The sequence below is a fragment of the Macaca thibetana genome, chromosome 14 (genome assembly GCF_024542745.1).
Source record: "Macaca thibetana thibetana isolate TM-01 chromosome 14, ASM2454274v1, whole genome shotgun sequence".
In the NCBI taxonomy this organism is placed as follows: Eukaryota; Metazoa; Chordata; class Mammalia; order Primates; family Cercopithecidae; genus Macaca; species Macaca thibetana.
In genome coordinates, this window is record NC_065591.1 from 85,901,486 (window position 1) to 85,907,582 (window position 6,097).

Genomic DNA, 6,097 nt, shown 5'->3' on the forward strand with positions numbered 1-6,097 from the left:
TATGTTCTATTGCTGTGTCGCATTTCATTGTATGACTCTACCTCCATGTTTTTACCCATTGTATAAAGAGCATTTGGGTTTTTTCTGGTACTGCCATGAACATTCTTACATATGACTTTTGGAGAACATAGGTAGATCCTGACTGCTTTCCTGTTACAAGAAATGGAGGCTTGCCATTGTCTGCTCTTCTGTCTTTTCTCTTAGGGTTTAAAACTGCAGTTAGTCTTTATTAAGGTAATGGCAGCAATACTTGTTTTTGTAGAAAGTAACTGTGTCTCTCATGTTGTGTGTATTTTCTTTCTTTTTTTAGGTGGTAATTGTTTTGGAATTTATTAATTTGTGTTTAAAAAGAACTGCCGGGGGAGTCAGAATAAGTTTTATTATATTTTATAGGCAACTTTCAGAAAAATAAATAAATAAAATGAACTGCTGGAAAAGGTTCACAGTAATAATCTGAACAGCTAGGAAAATACAGTTGACACTACTGAAATACTACCAAAATAATTCCAGGACGTACATTTACTCCACAAAACAAAACCTGTTAGATGCTGTCATTGATGTGAACACTTAACTGCTTCTTACTTTTCTAAACACATAGTGGTATAATTAACAATATTTAATCACTTCTGTTCTTTCCTGAATATATATATGTGTGTGTATATATATATATATATGACACCATTAAAAACTAATATATCTTCTCCTTAAATGCTTCTTACAGATACAACTTTAATATTTTCATTCAATAGTAGTGTAGTTTAAGAGATTTTTTCCATTCACAAGTTAGATGACAATCCACCCAAAGGAAATGATAGGTGATAGACTCGTGGTGCAAGTAAAGAGTTCAGGAATGCAGCAATGGACATTTCTAAAATATAAAACAGATAAAATTCTTAGGAGGTGTAACAAAAGTTTTACTAAGCAGATAGACACAGAACTAGAATGTTTGATATTTTACTGGTGACATCAATGGGACTCTAGATGTTTTTTTTTTTTTTTTTTTTTTTTTTTTTTTTTTTTGAGACAGAGTCTCGCTCTGTCACCCAGGCTGGAGTGCAGTGGCGCAATCTCGGCTCACTGCAAGCTCCGCCTCCCGGGTTCACGCCATTCTCCTGCCTCAGCCTCCTGAGTAGCTGGGACTACAGGCGCCCGCCACCGCGCCTGGCTAATTTTTTGTATTTTTAGTAGAAACGGGGTTTCACCGTGGTCTCGATCTCCTGACCTTGTGATCCGCCCGCCTTGGCCTCCCAAAGTGCTGGGATTACAGGCGTGAGCCACCGCGCCCGGCCCGACTCTAGATGTTTTCAAACTGAACTTGAACTCTCATTTTAGGCTTTGTATTCTGCTTTTTTCCATTTAATTAATGACACAAACATGCTTCAAATCCCTGAAATATTCATTATAATGATAACCTACAGGTCACACTTAAAACACTTCCAAATTTACTGCTGGGGAAGGTCTTACGATTCATGGCTTACATCCTGTTCCCAGATAAAAAAAATTTTGTAATTTTCTCAAACTGTTGATGTACTGATTAATACATAACCTACTGACGTGGAAAAGGACACTTATTTGTTTCTAAATCATGAAGTTTTACTGAGTGTAAACTTCATTATTCTATGTGAATGTCCTCCATTGCACATGGAACATTTTGGCTTGTATGTTGTTATCTGTAACCAATGAACATAACCTCTGAATTATACCTTCCAATGAAAAAGGACAACTGTGATATGAGGAGACCCCTTCTCCTAAACTTTCTTATTAAAACATTTCAAGTTGTTGGTCTGGGTGCGGTGGCTCATGCCTGTACTCCCAGCATTTTGGAAGGCTGAGGCGGGCAGACAGCTTGAGATCAGGAGTTCAAGACAAGCCTGACCAACATGGTGAAAGCCCGTTGCTACTAAATACAAAAGTTAGCTGGGCATTAGCCAGGTGTGGTGGTGTGCACCTGTAATGCCAGCTATTCAGGAGGCTGAGGCACGAGACTTGCTTGAACCTGGGAGGTTGAGGTTGCAGTGAGCCAAGATCACACCACTGTACTCCAGCTTGGGTAACAGAGCAAGACCCTATTTAAAAAAAAAAAAAAGTTGTAACAGACTTCAGAGTGTGCCTAACTTTTTTGGTGTGTCTTCCTGGGTTGATCTTCACATTTAACTTCCAATAAACCTTAACCAAGTTATTTCTGCCTTAATAGCCTTAATTTTGGTCAACAAAATGGTATCCTGGGAAGGATTTTGGAATGACCTCCCTGGACCACCCAGCCAATTTCCAATCTTTGTGCAGGTAACAGAAATGAACTCATTGCATTTCCAAACTTGGATTCCCTTGTTGGATGCTACAGATGAGTTCTTCCCAATATTAATGAACGTCGTGTCTTAGCCAAAGCTCTGGTTTATTGAAGCTAGTTTCCTGTTTGGCTAGGAAGTACAATGACTCTCCAGGAACGAGAGTTACTGCTGCAAATTCAACCTAAGGGTTTTTGTTGAATTCTAAGACAGGCTAAAATGGTCTGTAAATTGTTTTCCAGGAGGTTTGGGGCAAGACACCTTTTCCTTAATGGTCACATGAGGACACTTTTGCTCTACTACATAGCTTGTCTCACTCGAAACAACCAAAATGGAAAATGGGTCATAAGACTGAGGATGCACCAGCTGGGTTTACATAAAATATATATGGTCCTTCTACTTAAATAAGTGGATTAACCTAACCTGGGATGTTTATAAGCAATAATAGCCAGAGTACGGATCTTTTAGACATGCCTAAAACAACTTCTTTACATACAAAATTAAAAAGGAAAAACGTGGTTTTAGAACAACACAAATTAAATGTGAGACTTATTTCTAATAGCACCTAAAAGCCTCTAAACTTCCAACTGTTCCCCCTCCTTCTACGTATTATGTAAACTCATTCCTTTCAGTTTATTCCCTTGGCTCCTATACATCTCTTATGCAGAAACTTTGAAATTTCACAATGCACACATTTTCTTCTCTGAAAATCGCAAAGCACATTTAAATTTAAAACAAAATGAATAAAGAGAACAAAAATCTCTTGTCAAATTGTAACCACCAGTGTTGGAAAAATGGCCTGGTGGGAGATGATTGGATCATGGGCGTAGACTTTCTCCTTGCTGTTGTCATGATAGTGAGAGAGTTCTCACAATATCTGGTTGTTTAAAAGTGTGTAGTACCTCTTCCTTCTTTTTCTTCCTCTTGCTCCAGCTATGTAAGACGTGCCTCCTTCCTTTTCCCTGTTCGCCATGATTATAAGTTTCCTGAGACCTTCCCAGCCAATCTTTCTGTAAAGCTTGTGAAACTGTGAGTCAATTACACCTCTTTTCTTTATAAATTACCCAATCTCAAGTAGTTCTTTATAGCAATGCAAGAATGGACTAATACAACATGCATTATGTTATATGTCATGTCTATGTGGTGCCAAATTGACTAGGTTCATGCTATAATCCTAGCACTTTGGGAGGCCAAGATGGGAGAATCACTGGAGCCCAAGAGTTTGACCCTAGCCTAGGCAAGATGGTGAGACCCTGTCTCTACAAAATATTTAAAAATTAGCTGGGGGTGGTAGTGTGCAACTGTAGTCCCAGCTACTTAGGAGGCTAAGGTAGGTAGATCTCTTGAACCCAGAAATTCAAGGCTGCATTGAGCTATGATTACACCATTGCATTCCAGCCTGGGTGACAAAGCAAGACCCTGCCTCTAAAAACAATAATACTAATTAAATGAATGAATAAATAAATAAATAAATGCTCATAAACTAGTAAGCCCAAATATTTTCCAGGTTCACATGACTTAAACCTTTACTAAACTAATTCTAAAACTTTTGGTAAAATAAAAATGTCTTTAAAATTGTTAACCTATATTTTTGCCTGGATTTATTAGTCAGACAGTTTTATATTTGTCTTTACTAGGTATTTTAAGGTGTCAGGGTTTGACATAGAAGTTACAAAACCATAAGCCCAGAAAAAAAAAAAAAAAACCCAAAATAATCTTTGTGTAATTTTTTGGTAGGTAAGACTTATTTAGAATTGTTGGTTTAATAAAAACAGCTGTATTTTCTAAGTCATTGACAACATGCCTGCATATTTAAAGTTCTTACTTAAGTAAACACCTGATATTTACAGGCCATAAAATTGGCTAACAGAAAAATAAAATAATGACTAACTTTGTCTAATACCTCAGTTCTTATAAGTAATCTAGTTAAACTATTAAATTAAGTAAATATAAATGGAGCAAATGTTTATAAACTTTTAATGTAATTTTAAATCTTAGAGTTATGTTAAATTAAATAAGATACTCATTAAATGCCTGGGTCATTTCCAGTTAAAAATTATGTTATAAGGAAATATGTTTCTAAAAATTTTTAAATGGCTCTCATCTATAAATGCCAATATGTGATGATAGACAAGTCAAGATTTCTTGCTTTCCAGGTTTTCACTAAAAATTTAAATTCTAATTGATATATATATATATCTATCTATTTTTTTTTTTAAAAATAAAGTGTACCAAAAATAGAATGTGTTTTAAATAAAAAGTATACAAAACACATAGAAATGTGTTTTTTTATTAAAAATAATTTTATCTACTTCAGGGGTTATATAAAGGTTATTTATAAAACAAGATAGAAATAAACCAGTAAGAGAGAGAGAGATGTAGAAAAGATATAAAGATGTATTTTTTGATAAAAATAGTTTAAGAAAGAGAATAATATTGCATGAAAAATATTATATGCTAAATTTTTGTTCTAAAATAAAACCACTGTTTTTTAAATTTTAATTTAATTTAATTTAATTTAATTTTTTATTATACTTTAAGTTCTAGGGTACATGTGCACAATGTGCAGGTTTGTTACATATGTATACATGTGCCATATTAGTGTGCTGCACCCATTAACTCGTCATTTACATTAGGTATATCTCCTGATGCTATCCCTTCCCCCACCAACCCCATGACAGGCCCTGGTGTGTGATGTTCCCCTTCCTATGTCCAAGTGTTCTCATTGTTTAATTCCCACCTATGAGTGAGAACATGCGGTGTTTGGTTTTTTTGTCCTTGTGATAGTTTGCTGAGAATGATGGTTTCCAGCTTCATCCATGTCCCTACAAAGGATGTGAACTCATCCTTTTTTATGGCTGCATAGTGTTCCATGGTGTATATGTGCCACATTTTCTTAATCCAGCCTATCATTGATGAACATTTGGGTTGGTTCTAAGTCTTTGCTATTGTGAATAGTGCCACAATAAACATGTGTGCATGTGTCTTTATAGCAGCATGATTTATAATCCTTTGGGTATATACCCAGTAATGGGATGGCTGGGTCAAATGGTATTTCTAGTTCTAGATCCTTGAGGAATCACCATCCTGTCTTCCACAATAGTTGAACTAGTTTACAGTCCCACCAACAGTGTAAAAGCTTTCCTATTTCTCCATATCCTCTCCAGCACCTGTTGTTTCCTGACTCTTTAATGATGGCCATTCTAATTGGTGTGAGATGGTATCTCATTGTGGTTTTGATTTGCATTTCTCTGATGGCCAGTGATGATGAGCATTTTGTCATGTGTCTCTTGGCTGCATAAATGTCTTCTTCTGAGAAGTGTCTGTTCATATCTTTCACCCACTTTTTGATGGGGTTGCTTGTTTTTTTCTTATAAATTTGTTTGAGTTCTTTGTAGATTCTGGATAGTAGCCCTTTGTCAGATGAGTAGATTGCAAAAATTTTCTCCCATTCTGTAGGTTGCCTGTTCACTCTGATGGTAGTTTCTTTTGCTGTGCAGAAGCTCTTTAGTTTAATTAAATATCATTTGTCAATTTTGGCTTTTGTTGTCATTGCTTTTGGTGTTTTAGACATGAAGTCCTTGCCCATGCCTATGTCCTGAATGGTATTGCCTACGTTTTCTTCTAGAGTTTTTATGGCTTCTGGTCTAACATTTAAGTCTTTAATCCATCTTGAATTAATTTTTGTATAAGGTGTTAGGAAGGGGTCCCGTTTCAGCTTTCTATATATGGCTAGCCAGTTTTCCCAGCACCATTTATTAAATAGGGAATCCTTTCCCCATTTCTTGTTTTTGTCAGGTTTGTCAAAGATC